Genomic DNA, 23,618 nt, shown 5'->3' on the forward strand with positions numbered 1-23,618 from the left:
CTTTTCAGACTGGCTTCTTTAAATTGGTAATATGCATTTAAATTTCTTCTACCTTTTTTTTTTTTTTTAAGATGGCAACTGGCTCTGTCACCCAGTCTGGAATGCAGTGGTGTGATCTCGGCTTAGTGCAATTTACGTCTCCTGAGTTCAAGCGATTCTCCTGCCTCAGCCTCCCTAATAGCTGGGATTACAGGTGCACGCCACTACGCCTAGCTAACTTTTTTGTATTTTTAGTAGAGGTGGGGTTTCACCATCTTGGCCAGGCTGGTCTCGAATGCCTGACCTCAAGTGATCCACCTGCCTCGGCCTCCCAAAGTGCTGGAATTACAGGCATAGTCACCGCGCCCAGCCATCTTCCATGTCTTTTCATGGCTTCATAGATCATTTCTTTTTAGCACTGAATAAATAGTTCATTGTCTGGATGCACCAGTTTATCCATTCACCTACTGAAAGACATCTTGCTTGCTTCCAAGTTTTTGCAATTATGAATAAACAGCTATAAACATACATGTGTAGGTTTTTGTTTTCACCTCCTTTAAATAAATACTAATGCTGGATCTTATGTTAAGAGTGTTTAGTTTTGTAAGAAACTGACAAACTGTCTTCCAAAGTGGTTTCCATCTTGGCTTCCCATGAGAGTTCTTGTTGGTCCACATTCTCACCAGTGTTGCCTGTAATCAGTGTTCCAGATTTTGGCCATTCTAGTAGATGTGCGGTGATATCTCATTATTGTTTTAACTTGCATTTCCCTGATGACTTATAATGTGGAGCATCTTTTCACATGCTCATTTGACATCTGCATATGAGGTGTCAGTTAAAGTCTTTGAACTATTTCTTAATTGAGTTGTTTGTTTTCCTATTGTTGAACTTAAAAAGCTCTCTTTTTTTGAGATAGTATCTCTCCATGTTGTCCAGGCTAGTCTCAGACTCCTGGGCTTAACAGACTTTCTTGCCTCAGCCTCCCAAATACCTGGAATTATAGCCTCATGCTGCCATCCGCAGCTGAATTGAAAGAATTATTTGTGTATTTTGGATAATAGTCCTTTATCAAATGAGTTTATTGCAAACATTTTCTCCCATTTTCTACGGCTTGTCTTTTTACTCTCTTGATTTTGTCTTTTACAAAGCACAAGTTTTTTCTTTTAATGAAATTCAGCTTATCAATTTTTTTCATGCATTGTGCCTTTGGTGTTATATCATCACCAAGTTATACCATCACCAAACCCAAGGTCATCTAAATTTTCTCCTGTGTTATCTTCTAGTAGTTTTATAGTTTTGCATTTTACATTTAGGTCAATGATCCAGTTTGAGTTAATTTTGTGTAGGGTGTAGTCTGTGTCCAGATTCCTTTTTTTTTTTTAATGTAGATGTCCAGTTGTCCCAGCACCATTTGTTGAAAAGACTATCTCTTCTCCATAGTGTTGCCTTTGCTCCTTCATCAAAGATTAGTTGACTGTACATTCAGCCCTTCATATTTGTGGGTTCCACATCCATGGATTCAACTAAACATCGATCAAAAATATTAGAAATATACTGAACACATTCCCTAAACAATACAGTGTAACAACTATTTATTAGGTTGCTGCAAAAGTAATTGTGGTTTTTTACCTTTGAAAGTAATGGCAAAAACTGCAATTACTTTTGCACCAACCTAATACATAGCATTTATGTTGTATTATTACAAGTAATCTAGAGATGATTTAAAGTACCCAGGAGGATGTGCATAAGTAATATGCAAATACTATGCCATTTTAAATCAGAGAATTGAGCATCTGTGGGTTTTGCTATCTGCAGGAGGTCCAGGAACCAGTCCCCTGTGGATACCAATAGACTACTTTATTTATATGGGATTATTTCTGGGCTCTCTATTCTGTTCCATTGGTCTATTTGTTTATTCTTTTGACATTATCACACTGTTTTAATTGTGGTATTATTATTGTAGCTTAAAAATAAGTCTTGAAGTTGTGTAATCTTAGTCCTGCAACTTTGTTCTCTTTCAATATTGTGTTGGCTATTCTGTCTTTTGTCCTCCACATAAATTTTAGAATTTGTTTGTTGATATTCACAAATTAACTTGCTGGGATTTTGATTGAAATTTCATTGACTATTGATCAAGTTGGGAAGAACTGACATCTTGACAATATTGAGTCTTCCTATCCTATAGAATATCTCTCAATTTATTTAGTTCTTCTTTGATTTTTTCCGTCAGAGTTTTCTAATTTTCCTCATATAGATCTTGTACTTACTTTATCAGATTTACATCTAAGTATTTCATGGGGAGGGCTTGCTGATGTCAATGTTATTGTGTTTTAAATGTCAAATTCCACTTATTCATTGCTGTATGTAGATGCTCCGTGACTTACAGTGGAGTTATGTACCAATAGACCCATGTTGAAAATGTTGTAAGCCTGAAATGCAGCCCAGAGAGTCTTTGGACAAAGAATCACCAGTGGTTAAAATCTGAAACTTCATGGTTGCCAATCACTTTTGCACCATTGTAGGTTGAACCACTGTAAGTTGGCGACTGTTTGTGTAGGAATGCAAATGATTTTCATATATAAACCTTGTATCCTGCAACCTTGCTAAAATTGCTTATTAGCTCCAGGAGGTTTTATATTTTCTCTCTTTTTTTTTTTTTTTTGTCAGTTCTTTTGGATTTTCTACATAGATGATCATGTCATGTTCAAACAAAAGCAGATTTATTTCTTCCTTCCCAATCAGTATACCTTTTATTTTATTTTCTTGTCTTACTACATTCACTGGGACTTTCGGTAAAACGTTGAAAGGAAGGATAAGAAAGGACATCCTTGCCTTGATTTTGATCAGTATACTAGAAATTTAGCTGAACAAATACCCAGTTATCAACTATATTTCTCAACCCACATTGTAGCTAAGTGTGGGCAATGTGACTAATTCTTGCCAATAGAATGTAAGCAAAAATAATGCATGCCGCTTTTGGGTTTTGACTTAAAACATTGGGTATGTGTGTTACCACTTTCTCTTCCTACTTCTAATCTGCTAGATATGTTGATAATGGATGCAACCTTGAAAGTTAGGTATGACTGTCGGACAGAGTTGCTTAGCCAACCAGTGTTTCTGCATGACTTCACAGAGCAGAGCTGCCCTACTATGGACATTACTGGATTATTCCACAAAACAGAAATAAACTTCTATTTTATTTAAGTCATTGCATTTTGAGGTATCTGTTATGGTGGCTTAGCCTTTAACTATGACAGCATCTTAGTCACACCATATCCAAAATTTGCTAGTCATCTTTCCACCTATATATTGTATGCTATAATGCCAGTCTGAGTAAAGGCTCCTATAGTCATCTAATCTTCATTCTGCTCTCAACCCCAACATCCAGTTTTCCTAAGTGCCGTTCTACCTCTTAAAAATGACTCAGGATTTCTACTTCTGGCCGTGATGGAGTAATTGGTACTGGACTAGTCCTCTTGCTACAAATAAATGTAAAACCGGACAAAAATACATGAGGTAGTTGTTTTCAGGCAATGAATAATAGGAAGTACAAGATTGAGATCTTTGAGAGAAAGGAAACTACCAGGGTAAACTCTGTGATTACCTAGCTGTCTGCATAGGGCAGTTTTCTTACTGCAGTGCAAAAAGCTTGAGTCCAAGAAAAGCGTGGTGGTCCCTATGAGATTCAGCCATAATGCTGCATGTATCCATAGTTCTTTCTTTAAAAACTAATATTGTGTATATTATATTGTATAAATATCCCACAATTTATGCATTCATTTTGTGGCTGATGAACATTTGTTTCCAGTTTTTGCTATTACGAATAAAACTGCCTTGAATATTACTGTACATGACTTTCAGTGGACATAACCACTTATTTATGTTGAATATATGTAAGGAATAGAATTGTTCTAGCATGACATTTAATATGTTTAGCTCTAGTAGACTCTGCTAAAGAATATTCCAAACTGGTTGTACCAATGTACACTCCAGCTAGCAGTGTATGAGTCCCTGTTACTCCATATCATTTTCCAAATTTGATATTGTGAGTGCTTTCCATGGTATTTCAGTATGGTTTTTATTTTTATTTCTCTGATGAATATGATGTTAATCATCCTTTCATACTGTTACTGGCACTTTTAATATTTTATTTTGTGGAGTGCCTATTTAAGTATTTTGCTCATTTAAAAATTATGATGTTATTAATTTGTAAGAGTTCTATATGTATTCTTGATATGAGTATTCTGTTGGAAATATGTTAACAGTTTCTGGTTTCCTGTTTTACTCTCTCTCTCTCTTTTTTTTTTTTTTTTTTTCCTTTTTGATATGGAGTCTCACTTTGTTGCCCAGGTTGGAGTGCAGCAGTGTGATTTCAGCTCACTGCAACCTCCGCCTCCTGGGTTCAAGCAATTCTCCTGCCTCAGCCTCCCAAATAGCTGGAACTATAGGTGTGCGTGGCCACGCCCAGCTAATTTTTGTATTTTCTACAGAGATAGGGTTTTACCATGTTGGCCAGACTGGTCTCGAACTCCTGACATCAAGGGATCCACCTGCCTTGGCCTCCCAATGTGCTGGGATTACAGGCATGAGCCACCACATCCAGACCATTTTTACTCTCTTAATGGTGTCTTTCAATGAATAGAAGTTCTTAATGTTTAAGAAATCCAATTTAACCATTTTTATAGCTAATTAAAATTTGTGTTCTGTTTAAGTCACCTTTGCCTACCTCAAAGTCATGAAAAGATTTTCCTGTTGTTGATGCTTTGTCGGTTTACCTGTCTTATTTCAGTTTGCAATCCATCTCAGATTATTTTTTTTTAATTTTTTTTTTGTGTGTGTGATGGAGTCTTGCTCTGTTGCCCAGGCTGGAGTGCAGTGACATGATCTCGGCTCATTGCAACCTCTGCCTCCTGGGTTTAAGCAATTCTCCCGCCTCTGCCTTCCGAGTAGCTAGGACTACAGGTGCATGCCACCACGCCCAGCTAATTTTTTGTATTTTAGTAGAGACAGGTTTTCACCGTGTTGTCCAGGATGGTCTTGAACTCCTGAAATCAGGCAATCCACCCACCTCAGCCTCCCAAAGTGCTAGGATTACAGGCATGAGCCACCGCACCCAGTCCATCTCAAATTAATTTTGTGTGTGGTGTGAGGTAGAGATTAAAGTTCACTTTTTTCTTGTGAATATCTTTTTTTTTTTTTTTTTTTTTTTTTGAGAGGGAGTCTAGCTCTATCACCCAGGATGGAGTGCAACGGCGCAATCTCGGCTCACTGCAAGCTCTGCCTCCCAGGTTCAAGTGATTCTCCTGCCTTAGCCTCCCAAGTAGCTGGGATTATAGGCACATGCCACCACACCCAGCTAATTTTTGTATTTGTAGTAGAGACGGAGTTTCCCCGTGTTGGCCAGGCTGGTCTCAAACTCCCGACCTTGTGATCCGCCTGCCTCAGCCTCCCAAAGTGCTGGGATTACAGGCATGAGCCACCGCGCCCGGCTTTCTTGTGGATATCTAAATAGACCTAACAAAACTTAATGGAAAGAATATCACGGCTTCCACTAAATTGTGGTAGCATTTGTTGTAAATCAACTGACAGTGTTTATGTATCTTTCTGCTACTGGATTCTCTATTCTGTTCCATTGTTCTATACAATAATTTCACAACACTATTGAATCTTAGTTTTCAGAATTCAAATATACCTCTGATATCAGGTATCATGAATCTTCTGACTTTAGTATTTTGCATTTCCACATAAAATTTGTGAATTAGCTTATCAAAACCTACTACCAAAAGCCCTTCTGGGATTTTAACTGGATTGCATTAAATTTGTAGATCACTTTTGGGTTGAATTGTTACCTTTACAATATTGAGTCTTCCAATACATGGTATATTTCTCCATGGTTTTAGATCTTTAATTTCTATCATCAGTGTTTTGTGGTTGCCTGTAAAGGAGTCTTGTATATCTTTCTTTCAATTCATTCTTAGGAATTTGATTTTTCTCATGCTATTACAAATGATTATGTTTTATAAATTTCCTTTTGTAATTATTACTTGTGTATAGAAATACTATATATATATATATATATATTTTTTTTTTTTTTTTTTTACTGGCTTTGTTGGTAGAAAGTATGTTAAACCTATATATGTCAATGTGGGGAGAACTGACATCTTTACTATGTTGCATTTTCCAGTCCATTAACATAGTATGTGTCTCCATTTTATTTAGATCAATAATTTCTTTCATTAGTGTTGTGTGATTTTTAGCATAGAAGTCCTGTACCTGTTTAGTTAGATTTAGATCCAAGTATTTCATTTTTGAGTGATTGTAAATGGTATATATTTTAAATTTTGGTGCTCGTGTATTCATTGCTAGTGTATAGAATGATATATAAAATTAATTTTTTTTTTGTAAATTTATCTTTATTCTGCAACCTTACAGAACTCATCTTTAGTTCTAGGAGTTTTTGGTAGATGTCTAGGAATTTCTACATAGACAATCATATTGTCTTCAAACAACAAAAGTTTAATTTCTTTCTTTCTGGTTGGTATTTTTAAATTTCCTTTTCTTACCCTATTGCAGTAGTTACATCTTCCAGCACTATGTTGAGTGGTGGAAGTGAATATTCCAGTCTTATGGGAAAACTTTCAGTCTTTCACCATTAAGTTTAATGTTAGCTGTGTTTTTTGTAGACAATCTTTATCAAGTTGAGAAAGTTCCCCTCTGTTTCTATTTTTCTGAGAGATTTTTGGTTTGTTTTAGTTATGAGTAGATACTGCATTTTGTCAAATGCTTTTTCAGCATCAGTTGATACAGTCATGAGATATTTCTTCCTTAGTCCATGAATAAGGTGGCTTACACTTATTTTTTAAAAATAGTCTGGGTGTAGTGGCTCACACCTGTAATTCCAGCACTTTGGGAGGCCAAGGTGGGAAGATCAGTTGAGGCCAGGAGTTTGGGACTATATATACGTATCTATCTATCTATCTATCTAGATATCTCTAGATCTCTCTAGATAGGTATCTAGATATCTATCTATCTATCTAGATATCTCTAGATCTCTCTAGATAGGTATCTAGATATCTATCTATCCAGATATCTATCTATCTTATCTCTAGATAGATGGATGGATCTACATAGATAGATAGATAGATAGATAGATAGATAGATAGATAGAGATAGATAGATAGATAGATAGATAGATAGATAGATAGATAGATAGATAGATAGATAGATCGATCTTTGCATCCCTGAAATAAACTCTACTTGATCATGGTCTATAACTCTTTTTCTATGTTACTGAATTCTATTTGCTATATTTTGTTAATTTTTATGCCTATACCACAAGGGATTTTAGTCTGTAGTTTTCTTATTTTATACTGTTTTCTGTATCTAGTTTTGATATAAGTGTAATATTAACTTCATAAAATGAATTGGGAAAGGCTCAATTTTCTATTTTCTGGGAGAGATTTTGTATAACTGGCATTAATTCTTCTTTAAACATTGGTAGAATAACTATCTGTGCCTAGAGATTTCTTTTGGGGAGTTTTAAAATTATAAATTCAATTTTCTTAATTACATATCATCTGTTGTATTATCAATATCTATTATATCACATATTTCATATTGGATAGTTGTGGTCATTTGTGTTTGGGGAAAATCAGTCCATTTCATCCTTAGTATTCCTTTCGTGTGTGCAGGATCTGTAGTGATATTTTATTTAATTGATATTGATCATTTATGTCCTCTCTCTTTTTCTTTGTCAGTCTTTCTAGAGGTCTGTCCATTTTGTTTGTCTTTTCAAAAAAACGGCTCTTTGTTTCATTAACGTTCTTTGTTGCTTTTCTGTTTTCAATTTTATTGATTTCTGCTCTTATTTTTCTCTCCTTCCTTCTGCTTGTTTTGGGTTTATTTTGCTCTTCACTTTTATGTTCTTGAAGTGTAAATTTAGATTACTGATCTGAAATTTTTCCTGTTTTCTAATATATGAATTTAGTACTATACATTTCCCTCTCAACACAGCTTTAGCTGTACCGCACAAACATTGGTATTTTTATTTTCATTCAGTTCAGTGTGTCTTTAAATTTCCCTAGGGGCTTCTGTTTGATTCATTGATTATTTAAAAATGTATTGTTTAGTTTCCAAGTGTTAAGGGAGATTCTTCTGTTATTGATTTCTAGTTTAATTGCACTGTGGTTGAATAACATACTCAGCGTGATTTCAATTCTTTTAAATTTCTGGAGGTTTGTTTCATGGTCCAAGATAGAGTCTATCTTGATGTTTTGTGGGCACTTGAAAAGAATGTGTATTCTTTTGTTGTTGGGTGGAGGGTCCTGTAAATTTCAATTTGATCCTGTTGGTTGATGATGTTCTTCTATATCCTTGTGTATTTTCTATCTAGTTATTCTATTAATTGGTGAGAGAAGGGTGTTGAAGCAACCAACTATAATTATGGATCTGTATATTTCTTCATTTCAGTTCTATCAAATTTACTTCACATATTTTGCAGTTCTACTATTGTTGTATGCACATTTAGGATTGGTGTATCTTGGTGCACTGACACTTTTATCATGATGTGTATGTCTCTTTGTCTCTGGTGAGTTTCTTTCTTCTGAGGTCTACTTTATCTGATATTAATATGGCCACTCACCTGTAATCCCAGCACTTTGGGAGGCCGAGGCGGGTGGATCACTTGAGGTCAGGAGTTCGAGACCAGCCTAGCCAACATAGTGAAACCCCGTCTCTACTAAAAATACAAAAATTAGCCAGGCATGGTGGCAGGCACCTGTAATCCCAGCACTTGTGGCCTGAGGCACGAAAATCGCTTGAATCTGGGAGGTGGAGGTTGCAGTGAGCTGACATTGCACCACTACACTCCAGCCTGGGGGAAAGAGTGAGACTCCATCTCAAAAACAAGAAAACAACAACAACCAAAAAAACACACATATATATAGCCACTCCTGCTTCTCTTTGATTAATGTTTACATTATAAAGTTTTTTTTCCATCCTCTTATTTTCAACCTTCTCATATCATTATATTTGAAGTGAGTTTATTACAGATGATATATAATTGGGTCATATTTTTAAATCTACTCTGCCAATTTCTTCTATTGTTATATTTAAACCATTTACAATTAATGTAATTATCAACATGATAGGACTAAATATGTCTTTTATATTTTGCTTCCCATTTGTTCTCTTTGTTTTCTTTCCCTGTTTTCTTGTGTGTAACTTGAACATTTTTTAGAATTCCATTTTGATATATCTACAGGGTTTTATAATAGATTTATTGAGAGATAATCCACACACTGTACAATTCACCCATTTAAAGCATACAATTTAATGACTTTTAGTATATTCACAAGGTTGTGCAATCATTACCACTATTTAATTCCAGAACATTTTCACCACCACCCAAAAGAAACCCCATATCTTAGCAGTAACAACCCAGTTGGCCTTCCCCCAGGCCCTGGAAACCATTAGTCTACTTTCTCTCTCTGTGGTATCTATTCTAGATAATTCATATAAATGCAATCATATAACATGTGTCATTTGGGTCTGGTTTCTTTCACTTAGTGTAATGTTTTCAATTTTTCATCAATGTTGTAGCTTGAATCAGTACTTCATTTCTTTTTATGGTTGAGTAATATTCCATTATATGGATATACCACATTTTATTTATCCATTCATCAGTTGATGGACATTTGTGTTGTTTATACTTTTTGGCTACTTTGAATAATACAACTATGAATATCTATATACAAGTTTTTGTGTGAGCATACATTTAAATTTCTTGACAGTATATACCTAGTGTGGAATTCCTGTATCATATGGTATCTCTATATTTAACTTTTTGAGAAACTGCCAAACTATTTTCCAATATTACTGCAACATTTTACCTTCTTGCCAGCAGTGTATGAAGGTTCCAGTTTCTCCAGGTCCTTGCAAACACTTGGTATTATCTGTCTTTTTAAAAATTATTATACAATCCTAGTGTGTGAAATGGATCTTATTATGGTTTTGATTACATTTCCCTGATAGTTAATGTCTATGGCATTTTTTAGTGTATGTCTTTGTATATGCTTTTTAGTAGCTGCTGTAGGTGTTACATTATATATACAAAATGTATTACAATCTACTAGTGCCATCATTTTACCAGTTTGAATGGTGTATAGAAACCTTACCTCCCTTTAAGTCCCCCTTTTCTTCTCCATTTACAATATAATGATCTTAACTATCTCCTTTATGTATTTTTAGAACCACATTAGGTAGACAGTGTTAACATTTTTGCTTCAGTTGTCAAATGCATCTTAAAAAATTTGAAAGCAGAATAAAAACCTATAGTATTAATATTTTTCCATATTTTTACCTTCTGTGTTCTTTCTTCCTTTCTAGTGTTACTGGGTTCCTTCTTTTATCATTTTTTTTCTGTTTAGAGAACTTTCTGTTTAGAGACTACCCATTCTTTTAGGGTAGTCTTCTGGTGACAGATTCTCTTAGTTTACTTTTATCTGAGAATGTCTTGATTTCCCATCAGTGTTCTTCAAAGCAATGGAATCAATAGGAGGTAAAATGATTGATACACACACACACACACACACACACACACAAATACATACGTAGATGGATGAGAAGTGATTTATAAGAAAATTGTCTCATGTGATTATGCAGTCTGAGAAGTCCCATGACAGGCCATTTGCAAACTGGAAACCCATGAAAGTTGGTGGCATGACTCAGTCCAAATCTGAAAGCCTCAGAACCAAGGAAGCTGATGGTATTAACTCTCGGTTCAAGGCCAAAGGTCTGAGAACCCAGGGAGCCACTGATGCAAGTCCTAAAGTCCAAGGGCTGGAGACCCTAGAGTTCTATGTCCAAAGACAGGAGAAAAAGGGGTCCCAGCTCCAGGAGACAGAAAGAGTGAATTCACTTCTCCTCTGCCTTTTTGTTCTATCAAGGCCCCCAGTCAACTGGATGGTGCTTGCCCACATTGAGGACAGATTTTCCCCACTGAGTGCACTGACTCATATGTCAATCTCTTCCAGAAACATCCTCACAGACACACCCAGAAATAATGCCTTATCACCTATCTAGGTATCCCCTAACCTAGTCAAGTTGCCACCTAAAATTAACTACCACACCTTCCTTCCATTCTTGAAGAATATTTTCTCTGGATACAGGATTCTAGGGTGACAGTTCTTTTCTTCTAGTACTGGAAAAAGATTGTATCTCTTCCTGCTGTCCTTTATGGTTTCTGATGAGAAATCCACTGTCACTTGAACTGTTTTATTCTGTAGAGGTAAGGTGTTGTTTTTCTCTTGCTGCTTTCAAGTACTTTTTTAGCCCTCCCTCTTTCTTTTCTTCTTCCAGTTTTCTGATTGTATAAATGTTATATCTTTTGTTATAGTCCCACAGGTTGCTGAGGCTGTGTTCTGTTTTGTTTGTTTGTTTTCCAGTCCGTTTTATTTCTGTTGGTCAGATTGGGTGATTTCTTTTTTAATTTTTCTTTTTTTTTTTGAGATGGAGTCTCACTTTGTCACCCAGGCTAAAGTGCAGTGGCATAATTTTGGCTCACTGCAGCCCCTACCTCCCCGACCTCCTGGATTCAAGTGATTCTCTTGACTCAGCCTCCCAAGTAGCTGAGATTACAGGCACCTGCCACCATGCCCAGGTATTTTATTTTTATTTTTAGTAGAGACAAGGTTTCATCATATGGGCCAGGCTAGTCTCAAACTCCTGACCTCAAATGATCCACCCACCCTGGCCTCCCGAAGTGTTAGGATTACAGGTGTGAGCCACTGTACCCGGTGGGTAATTTCTATTGTTCTATCTTCTACTTCACTGATTTTCTCTTCTGTCTTCTCCAATATACTGTTGAGCCCATCTACTGAGCTTTTTTATTTTGGTTATTGTATTTTTCAATTATAAAATTTTCATTTAGTTCTTCTTTATATATTCATTTTCATTGCTGAGACTTTGCATTTTCTTCATGTTTTAAGCATATTTTTAATTGCTTTTTGAAGCATTTTTTAAAAAACTGTAGCTGTTTACACCTTTGTTAGAGTACAGTCATATGGAAAACAACAGTACAGAGGTTGCTCAATAATTAAAAATAGATCTACTATTGGCTGGGCACAGTGGCTCACACCTGTAATCCCAACACTTTGGGAAGCTGAGGCCGGCCAATTACTTGAGGTCAAGAGTTCAAGACCAGCCTGGCCAATGTGGTAAAACCTTGTCTGTGATAAAAAAAAAAAAAAAAAAAAAAAAAAAAAGTGGTGGTGCATGTCTGTAGTCCCAGCTACTCAGGAGGCTGAGGCAGGATAATCACTTGAACCTGGGAGGTGGAGGTTGCTGTGAGCCAAGATCATGCCACTGCACTCCAGTCTGGGTGAAAAAAAAAAAAAATAGATCTATTATCAACCCAGCAATCCGCTATTTGATATATATCCAAAGAAAATGAAATCAACATGTCAAAGAGATATCTGCACTCTCATGTTCATTGCAGCATTATTCACAACAGCCAAGATAGGTAATCAACCTAAGTGTCTACCAAGGAATGAATGGATAAAGAAAATGTCGCATATATACACAATGGAATACTATTCAGACTTAAAAAAACAAACAAACAAAACAAAACAAAACAAAAAAACAACAACAACAAAAAACAAGGAAGCCAGGTGCAGTGCCTATAATCCCAGCACTCTGTGGAGGGATAGCTTGAGGCCAGGAGTTTTGACCAGCCTAAGGAACATAGTTACCTGATTTCCTAAAAACAAAAGAAGGACATCTTGTCATTTCTGACAACATGGATGAACCTGGAGGACATTATATTAAGTGCAATAAGTCAGGCACATAGATATACTGCATGATCTCACTGATATGTGGAATCTGAAAAAACATCAAATTCCTAAAAGCAGAGAATAAAATGGTAGTTACCAGGGATTTGGGGTGTGGGGAGGAGGATAGGGAGACGTTAGCTAAAGGATCCAAAATTTTAGTTATACATGAGGAATAAGCTCAAGAGAGGTATTGGACAATATAGTGACTATAAGTCAATAATAATGTATTATATACTTGAAAATTGCTAAGAGAGTAGATTTTAGGTGTTCTTGGCACACACAAAAATGATACAAATGAGGTAATGCATATATTAATTAGCTAAATTTAGCAATTCTACAATGTACACATATTTCAAAATATTATGTTGTACACATAAATACATACACTTTTTATTTGTCAATTAAAAATACACTTTAAAAATCTTTATTAGATAATTCTAACATCTCTGTCATCTAGGTCTTGTCACCTATATTAGTAAGAAATTACTATAAACTACATGGCTTAAAATATATCTATTTATTCTCTCATGGCTATTAAGGCTAGAAGTTTGAAATCAAGTTGTTGGCATGGTCATACTCCCTGTGAAGGTGCTAGGGAAGAATCCTTCCTTGCCTCATCTAGCTTCTGGGGGTTGCAGATAATCCCTTGGTGTTCTTTGGTATTTAGATGCATCACTCTAGTCTCTGCCCCTGTCTCTACATGGCTTTCTTCCCTGTGTGTGCGTATCCAAATTTCCCATATAAAGTCACCAGTCATATTGGATTTAGGGCCTACTCTAGTCCTGTATGACTTTATGATTTTTTTTTTTTTTTTTTTTTTAGACAGCTCTATTGTCCAGGCTGGAGTACAGTGGTACGGTATCAGCTCACCGCAACCTCCACCTCCCAGGTTCAACAGACTCTCATGCCTCAGTCTCCTGAGTAGCTGGGATTACAGGCCTGTGCCACCATGCCTCGCTAATTTTTATTTTTAGTAGAGACAGGGATTCACCATGTTGGCCAGGCTGGTCTCAAACTCCTGACCTCAAGTGATCCACCTGCCTTGGCCTCCCAAAGTGCTGGGATTACAGGTGTGAGCTATCGCACCTGGCTCTGTATGACATCTTAACTTTATTTATCTGCAAAGACCCTATGTCCAAATGAGGTCACATTCATGGGCTCCAGGTGAACATGAATTTTTAGGAGATATTATTCAATCTGCTAAAGCATCTATTGATTGTCTGTTTTCATTGAGTTTGAAATCTTCCTGGTTCTTGGTATGATGAGTGATTTTCATTTGAAATCTGGACTTTCATATTATGTCCTGAGATTCTGCATTCCATTCAAACTTCAGTTTCTGCTGCTCTGACGCTGCTTTGGTAGGAGAAGTTGGGGAGCCACCTTGTTGTTTCTAGGCAGACATAGACGTCCAAGTTCCCTGCTTAGTTCCAGTGAGATCTAGGAGAGCTTCCTGCTTAATGCTGAGCAGAGGTGGGAGCTCCAGTTCTCTACACATTTTCAAAAGTCACAGTGGTAGGGATGCTCTCATTACCACTGGGTGATGGTGAAAGTTCTGGGTCTCCACTAGCCCTCTCTGACACCACCCCATGGTTGTCTTGTTACTACCAGATGTGGTAGACATCCAGGTTTCCCAATTTCCATTATTTCTTTGACTTTTGAGTTATTTGGCAATGTGTTTTATGTTTACAAAATATTTGTTTTGATTTCTTTTTTGTCATTGATTTCTAACCCAATTGAAACGTAGTCATGAAATGCAATGTGTATTAGAGTGATTTCTTCACTTCCTTTATATTCTAGTGTGTAGTCAATTTTTATAAATATTCCATATGTGGTAACTTATTATTTACTTGATGTGGACAGGATGTGACAATTCAATGAAGCATATCTTGTTTTCTTGTCTTCTCTGTACCAAATGTTTGTCTTCTTGAGCGATTAATGAAAAAAAAATTTAAATATTTCCCTTCATGATGGTGGGTGGTTTTTTTTTTGTTTTTTTGTTTGTTTGTTTGTTTGTTTTGTTTTTGAGATGGAGTCTCCCTTTGTCGCCCAGGCTGGAGTGCAGTGGTGCGATCTCGGCTCACTGCAAGCTCCGCCTCCCTGGTTCACGCCATTCTCCTGCCTCAGCCTCCGAGTAGCTGGGACTACAGGCGCCCGCCACCACGCCCGGCTAGTTTTTTGTATTTTTAGTAGAGACAGGGTTTCACCACGTTAGCCAGGATGGTCTCGATCTCCTGACCTCGTGATCCACCCGCCTCGGCCTCCCAAAGTGCTGGGATTACAGGCGTGAGCCACCGCGCCCCGCGACGCTGGGTGTTATGGACAGAATTGTGTACCCCTGAAATTCAGATGTTTAAGCCTTAACCCCCAATGTGACTGTATTTGCAGATAGGGCCTTTAGAGAGGTAATTAAGGTTAAATGAAATCATAAGGATGAAGCCCTAATCTGATAACTGATGGTCCCCTTATAAAAGGAGGAAGAGATTCCCACAGATCTCTCTCTCTCTCTCTCTCTCTCTCTCTCCCCCCCCGCCCCCCCCCCCCCCCCCCCCCGCCTTTGTGGGTACACGGAGAAGAGGCCACATGAGGTCACAGTGAGAAGGTGGTCATCTGTAAACCAGGAAGAGAATTCACACCAAGAACCATATTGCTGACAGCTTGCTTGTTATTGCTAGTACCTTGCTTGATCTGGGTCTTCTCCAGAATTGTGAGAAAATAAATTCTTGTTGTTTAAGCCATTCAGTTTTTGGTATTTTGTTATGGCAGCCTGAGAAGACTAACACAGTGAGCTTATATTTCTCTTTGAAATTCTGTCAGTTTTGCTTCACTTTTTTTGAGACTACATGATTAGCATCTGGGTAAACTGAAAAATTTATCATTACGTAATACTTTTTTATCCCTAAAAAGTTATTTTGCCTGAAACTCTATTTTATCTGATAATAATATAGCTATAACAGCTTTATTCTGGTTAATATTTGTCTGGTAAATATGATTTTTCATGTCTTTCTTTTTTAGTTTCAGTCTTGCTGTATCCTATGTAGAATGTGTGTCTCTTTTAAATAGCTTAAAACTAGATGTAAATAAATATCTAGTTTGAAAATCTTTTTACTGGAGAATTTAGTCCATTTTGTTATGAATACAAATGTATCTTTAACTTAATTAATTTAATTCTGTAATTGTCTTTTGTGTCTTCCACTTTTCTGTATTGTCCTTCTTACCTTACTTCGAGTAATATTCTTAATTCCATTTTTTCTCTACCATTTGGAAGTACTGCTTTTATTTTAGCAGCTATCCTTAAAATTCTAACAAACTTACTTAATATGTAAATTAGTCAATATCTTTACCTTTTCTCAAAAAAATTAGAGTCCAGAATCATTTTAACTTCAATGACTTCTCATCTATTTTTTCATATGATTGTGGTAAAATGCTTTACTTCTATCTTTTTGAACTTCTCAAATTAGATAATTTTTATATAATCAACTTTTTAAAGATTAACCACAAGTTAACTAAATTGTCATGATTTCTTCTTATATGTAAGGGCCTTTTTTCTGAGATCATGGTTATTATTTCTAAACTACATTCTTCAGAATTTTGTTTGGTGTTGATCTGTTGGTTTGTGGGGTTTTTGTGTCTGTTGTTAGGTTTTTGTCCCCATTAAAGATGTCTTTATTTTGCTTTCACATAGGGGTGATAATTTAGCAGGGCATGACTATAAGTTATTACTTTGAGGATTTTAAAAATGTTTTAATTTTTAATTCTTGTGGGTACATAGTAGGGTATATATAGTTATGGGACACAAGAGATGTATTGATACAACATGCAATGTGTAATAATCACATCTGGGAAAATCGGGTATCCATTCCCTCAAGCATTTATCCTTTGTGTTACAAACAATCCAGTTATACTCTCTTAGTTGTTTTTAAATGTACAATTAAATTACTACTGACTGTAGCCACCCTGTTGTGCTACCAAATACTTGGTCTTATTCATTCTTTCTATTTTTTTTTGTACCCATTAACCATCCCCACCTCCCCCAAGCCCCTCACTACTTTTTCCAGTCTCTGGTTACCATCCTTCTGATCTTTATCTCCATAAGTTCAATTGTTTTGATTTTTAGATCTTTGGGGATTTTTTCTCCTCAGTAATTTGAATACGCTCTTTCCCTTTATTTTAGCTTCCATTGTTGCTATTGAGTAGGATGTTGACAGTGTGTGTTGTCTTCTTGTACGTATTCCATCTTTTCTCTCTGGTTGCTTTTAAAATCTCGGTGTCTTTGATGTTCTGCACTGCCACTAGAATGTGTAGCTGTTTGTGTTGAACCTAAGATTTATGTATAGTTATGCACTGTATGACAACCTTTCAGGCAACAGTGGTCCCATAAGATTATAATATCATATATATTTTTCCTCTATCTTTTCTATGTTTAGATACACAAATACTTACCATTGTGTTACAACTGCCTACAGTATTCAGTATAGTAACATGCCATATATGTTTTTTAGCTTAGTAGCAATAGATTATATAGCCTAAGTATCTAGTAGGCTATACGATCTAGATTTGCGTAAGTACAGTCTATGATGTTGGCACAACGATGACATCACCAATACATTTCTCAGAACGTATCCCCATCATTAAGTGATGCATGATTACTTCCTTAATCTTCAAGATTAACATCTGAATAAATTTGGGGAAATTCTTAGCCATTATCTTTTCAAAATCTTGTCTCTTCCAGTTTCTCATGTCAATCTTTCTGGAACTTCAATTAAACATGTAATTGATATCCATATTCTAACATCTGTATGTCATCTTTCTTATATATTCATGTCTTTGTGTCTTCAGGCATTATTATTATTTTGGATAATTCAGATCTATCTTCTGATTTACTTATTCTTTCTTATGTGTAATCTGTTGCTTAATTTATTCCTTGAGGTTTATTTGGTGACTATGTTTCTTATTTCAATTACTATATTTTTCAGGTCTACAAATTCTTTTATTTTTAATTTTACCTGGTCAATTTTTGTTTTTTCTTTCTTTTACTTCGTCATTTTTTAATGGTCTCTTGTTTCTTTCAAGTCTTTTATTTATGTGAACATTTTAAGCATAACATTTTATACTCTACATTTGAGAATTCTAATATCTGAAGTGCTTTGAAACATAAATGTGATGCTTTTAAAATTTACTTCTGGCCATTAATGTTTATCTCATACATTTGGTAATTTTTGTTGGTCATAATTTGTAGAAATACTACAGTGTCTGGATTTGGGGTATATTCATTCAAAAAGAGTCTGTACTGCTCTCACCAGATCCCCAGGATGTTATCAACCTAAAAACAGTTTAAATTAATATCTAGGCTTGGGATTTCCAATACCATGAAAGTAGAATAAATTTAGACTTACAGGAGGACAGCCTTGTGGTTTCTCAAGAGCTACACCCTAAAACAAACATTTTCTGGTTGGCTCCCTTTGTTGGCAGATAAGTATTTTTTTTCCCCTAGCTTGTCTTTTCACTGAGAATGAAGTCTTTAAAACTCCCAGCTTTAGGGCATCTCAATTTTGCTTCACCATTTTGCCCAGCCAAAAGCCTTGCCTCTTGTTCCCCTGTCCAAACATTAAAACCAAGCACTATTTTATTTTATTTTTTATTTTATTTTATTTTATTTTGAGATGGAGTTTTGCTCTGTCGCCCAGGCTGGAGTGCAGTGGCACGATCCCAGCTCACTGCAAGCTCCGCCTCCCAGAATCATACCATTCTCCTGCCTCAGCCTCCCAAGTAGCTGGGACTACAGGCGCCCGCCACCACACCCAGCTAGTTTTTTTTGTTTGTTTGTTTGTTTGTTTTTTGTATTTTTAGTAGAGATGGGGTTTCACCATGTTGGCCAGGATGGTCTTGATCTCCTGACCTCGTGATTCACCCACCTCGGCCTCCCAAAGTGCTGGGATTACAGGCATGAGCCACTGTGCCCAGGCAAAACTAATCTACAGAGGTAGAAATCAGAATAATGGTTATCTTTGAGGGTACTGCCTGAGAATGGGCATGAAGGAGCCAGTTTAGATTTAGAAAATGTTTTAAATATTTACAAATATTACACATTTGTAAAAATTAATCGTGTTTTACACTTTAGATCTGTGCATTTTACTGACTATAGGCTTTATCACATCAAAAAAAATATGCAAACAAGGTTCTGGGTTCCTGTTATTGGCAGATATTCCTGATTTCTCTTACTTTTTAAAAAGAGATCATCCATGCACATAAAATAATTCTGGTTATATTTTACCAAAATTCTGTGTTTGTAGTGGGTTTTTCATCCACTCCACCATAATGTTGATGTGTATCTCACATGCCACTCTTCTAATTCTGATACTGTTTTTGGAGACTTTAGTATTGTTTAAATATTCCAGTTGGATTTTTAAATTAAACGTCAGGCTTTTTCTCTGCTGTGAGGGAAATAAGGTAAGGTGTGTGAATCCTCCGTGAGAGGACCTTTAGTGGTAGAAATGGTGCTCTACAGGGCAATGTGAGGCAGCCACAGTGATTTTTATGATTCCCGGGAGAAGATGCCACTTCCACACTAGGGTCAAGACTGACAAATCGACTTTCCCTTCCCAATCATGGAGGACAGAGGTCTGTTTACTTTAGAAGGATTCAGCTAACCATTCTCCCCTCACCCTCTATCACCCTCTTTTTTCTTTACTTTTCTTTTTTTTTCTGAGATGGAGTCTCACTCTGTCTCCAGGCTGGAGTGCAGTGGCACAATCTCGGTTCACTGCAACCTTTGCCTCCAGGGTACAAGCAATTCTTCTGCCTCAGCCTCTTGAGTAGCTGGGACTACAGACATGCGCCACCACACCTGGCTAATTTTTGTATTTTTAGTAGAGATAGGGTTTCACCATATTGGCCAGGCTGGTCTTAAAGTCCTGACCTCAGGATCCACCGGCCTTGGCCTCCCAAAGTGTTGGGATTACAGGTGTGAGTCACCGTGCCTGCCCACCCTCTTTTTCCTTTAAAGTGAGGCACCCATGTGTGTCTATGACAGTTGTTAATAGATTGAATTGTGACCTGTTAAGATTACGTTGAAGTCCTAACCCCTAGTACCTTTTAATGCGACCCTTATTTGAAAATAAGGTATAATAACTGCAGATGTAAACAGTAAGTTAAGGTCATACTGAATTTAGGATCAGCTCTTAATCCAGTATGACTGGAGTGACACATATGGGGAGAACATATAATTGGGTTATATGTTCACAGCAGATTGGAGCGATGCAGCAGCAAGCCAAGGAATGCTGATGATTGACAGCCATCACTAGAAGGTAGGAAGAGGCAAGGAAGAATTCTATTCAGAGTGTCAGAGGGAGCATGGCCCTGCTGACACCTTGATTTTGGATTTACAGTCTCCAGAACTTTGAAAGAATACATTTCTATTGTTTTAAGCCACCCAGTTTGTGGCATTTTGTTATGGCAGTCCTAGGAAATCAACACAAGGATTATTGTAAGTTTGGTGAAGAAAGACTGCAAATGGACAGGAGGTGACTCAAGGTCTGTCTTTGCCTTATCTCAAGTCATAAGTTGTGGGTTGGGAGCCCGCTGGTCCTGAAGTTTAGTCAGGAACAAAGATAAATGCACTCCAAAATTATTACATAAGTCATGGGAGAGAGTTCAATTTCCAAACATTGATTTATATCTAACATTTCCAGGGTCCATCTGTTGTATAAAACAAGGTGTATCTTGGCTTTAGAAAGCCAAAATTCTTGCCAGGAATTGGGTTATGATTTTCCTGCCCAAAGCATTTCATTCGACAATCTACCTGGCAAATGGGGAACAGTTGTGAGCCAGGAAGCTCCTAAGGCTGGATATCTTAGTGAAATGAACAAGGAAAACTGGAAAGTGGAGGAAAAACAGTCCTTTCTATTTTTCATTTAAAATTCAGGGAAGGATTTAAAGCATAGGCATTGAGGTACCTCTCAAGGATACACATCTATTTATATTTTTCAGAGATCAGGAGGAGAATGCACATAAAGCCTTTGAAAATGTGTGTGAACAAACATCTATGTGAACATATGGCAGGGGAGTGTGATCCTGTTAAACACTCGCTGTGTTTGGTAGGACTAAAGAGCTAGAATGCCTGCTCACTTAGTTCCTCCCACCCCCGCAGATGTGTAAGTCTTAGCAGGTGGGAGGATCTGTGGCTTGCTTCCTGAGGTCCATGTAGGAAGGACAAACTTCAGCCCTAACCTCAACTAAGGAGTGCTTTGTCCAATGCAAAAGCAGTATCAGGACACAAATGGAGAGTACATGTTACTCTAAGGATAGAGCCTAGAAAATGTGTGGAAGCAAGATGCACAGTGCAGAGGAACTGCACTGATGTGTTGATAGGGCTGTCAGTACCTATGAGCTCTATATGACATTGAGAGGCCATGTGCCAAGTCAAACCTTCCTCCACACCCTGCCAGGCCTCTCTGCCATTGATGGCCAGCTTTAGAACAAATGCAGCTTTAGGATCTGAAATGGCTGTGGCCTAAAACCTCCACCCAGAAACTGGGAAGGCTCTTTGGCACATGCTGTTTCTTTTACTCTGGATACTCTTCCTCTCTCTGCTAGCTCCTCCTTCAGGCCTCAGCTTATTTGTCATCTGCTCAGGAAGAGTCACTGATCAGCACGTTCTTCTTATAGTCAGAATTTTGCACATTTGTAGTAACACAATTTCGTTTACAACCATTGTTTAATACTATTGTCCTTCTCATCAGATTGTAGGAGATTCTTTTCTGCTCACTGCCATTTTCCTGAAGCCTATAGAATGCCTGACATATAGTAGGCATTTGAGAAATACTGTTGACTAATTGGCTATCCAGTATCCACCCACTTGAAAAAAATGCTTATAGTTTATTCTCAAAAAAAGGAAGAAGGGTGTGGTGAAAGAGACTTTAAAAAATTCCACATTTTCAAAGAACTCCTTCAGCTTTAAAATGGAAGGAAGAAAGGAAATAAGGAAGGGAAGAAGGGAGATAAATGGAAAATGAACAAGGGTTATGAAGAAGCAAGTCACAGAAGAAATTCAAACGGCCAACAAATATATGAAAAGATGCTTATCTAGACTAGTAGTCCGGGAAATTAAAGTTAAAAACAATATTTTATGCCCTTAGATTGGCAAATTAAAAATATTGACAAAATTCACTTTTAGCATGGACTTAGGGAATAAGATTGCTGATATACACTATTGGTAATTCACAATAGTGCAATGTATATGGAAGATACTGGTATTAAGTTTTAAATTTTTAACTGTGCCTATATTTACAGGATTATTTACTAGGGAAAAACTAGAAACAACTTAATCTTATATAATAGGGAAGTAGTTAAATAAATTATGGTACATTCTTGCTATGGATTGCCATAGGTATTGACACTGATGAAAATCTCTATAAAATTTGTTTAAAAGGAAATTGTAGGACAATGTATACAACATAATATCAATTAAGTAAAAATAGGGCTGGGTGAGGTGGCTCAATGTATATAATATAATCTCAATTAAGTAAAAATAGGGCCGGCCAAGGTGGCTCACACCTGTAATCCCAACACTTTGAGAGGCTGAGGTGGGAGGATCACTTGAGCTCAGGAGTTTGAGGCCAGCCTGGGCAACATGGCTAAACCTTGTCTCTACAGAAAAACTACAAAATCAGCTGGGCGTGGTGGCTGGCACCCAGCTACTCAGGAGGCCGAGGTGGGAGGATCGCTTGAGCCTGGGAAGTGGAGGCTTCAGTGAGGCAAGATCCTGCCACTGCACTCTGGCCTGGGTGACAAAGTGAGACCCTGTCTCAAAAACAAATACATAAATAAAAATAAAAGTATATTTTCCAAAGGAAAAGGTTTCAGAAGATTCACACTATATTTAATAGTTGGTGTGAATCCTTTGAGACCTTTTCCCCTGAGGAAGTGAGAATGCGGGTTTAACTTTTCACAATGAACAGGTAGTGCTTTTTTAAAGAGAACTTTATTGAAGTATGATGGACATAAAATAAATTGCACATACTTAGTGTCCAACCTGTTAAGTTTTGATATTGTATACATCTGCGAAACCATCATCACAATCAAGATATTATCCATCATCCCCCTAAACTTCGTGTCTCTTTGTAACCCCTCTTTTCTGCTCCTTTCCGACCCCACTCCTATCCGCTAGCAACCGCCAATGTACTTTCTGTCACTACGCATTAGTTTGCATTTTCCAGAATGTTATATAAATGGAATCACACGATTCTGGCTTCTTTCGGTTGGCAGAATTATTTTGAGATTCATCCATGCTGTTGCATTTATAAACAGTTTACTCTTTTTTATTGCTCAGTACTATTCCTCCGTATGGATCAATCACAACTGGTTTATCCATTCTCTTGTTGATAGACATTTGGATTGTTTCCAGTTTACGGCTATTACAAATAGAGCTGCTATGAGCATTTGTGTACAAGTCTTTGTAAGAACGTATGCTTTTTTCCCTCTTGGGTAAATAGCTAGGAATGGAAGGCTGGCTTTGTTTAGCATTTTAAGAAATTGCCAAAATGTTTTCAAAGCTGCCGAACCATTTTATGATTCCACCAGAGACAGGAGTATGGGGCTGAGGTAACAAATGGTCCCTTCACCATCCTCGATGAGGTAATGACAGTAACCATCAGCTCACCGTATAGGCCTAATCAGGGACTGTCCGTGCTAAAATGTGTCTAGTTCTCTTTAGTCAGACTCCTTTGAGAGTGTGATTAGGCTCACGGTCGGTGTGGCGTGTAGGACGGCACACACATGGACAAATGCTAGGCAGGAATCGCCCACGCTGTA

At 37.1% G+C, this 23,618-nt stretch overlaps 1 protein-coding gene across 1 annotated transcript in view; it reads left to right on the forward strand.

Annotated features, from left to right (window-relative positions):
• LOC102131403 (charged multivesicular body protein 3-like) overlaps window positions 1-23,618 on the forward strand; it is a 119,795-nt gene that overhangs the window by 34,691 nt on the left and 61,486 nt on the right. The window lies entirely within an intron of this gene.

This window comes from Macaca fascicularis, chromosome 13, assembly GCF_037993035.2.
Source record: "Macaca fascicularis isolate 582-1 chromosome 13, T2T-MFA8v1.1".
Lineage (NCBI taxonomy): Eukaryota > Metazoa > Chordata > Mammalia > Primates > Cercopithecidae > Macaca > Macaca fascicularis.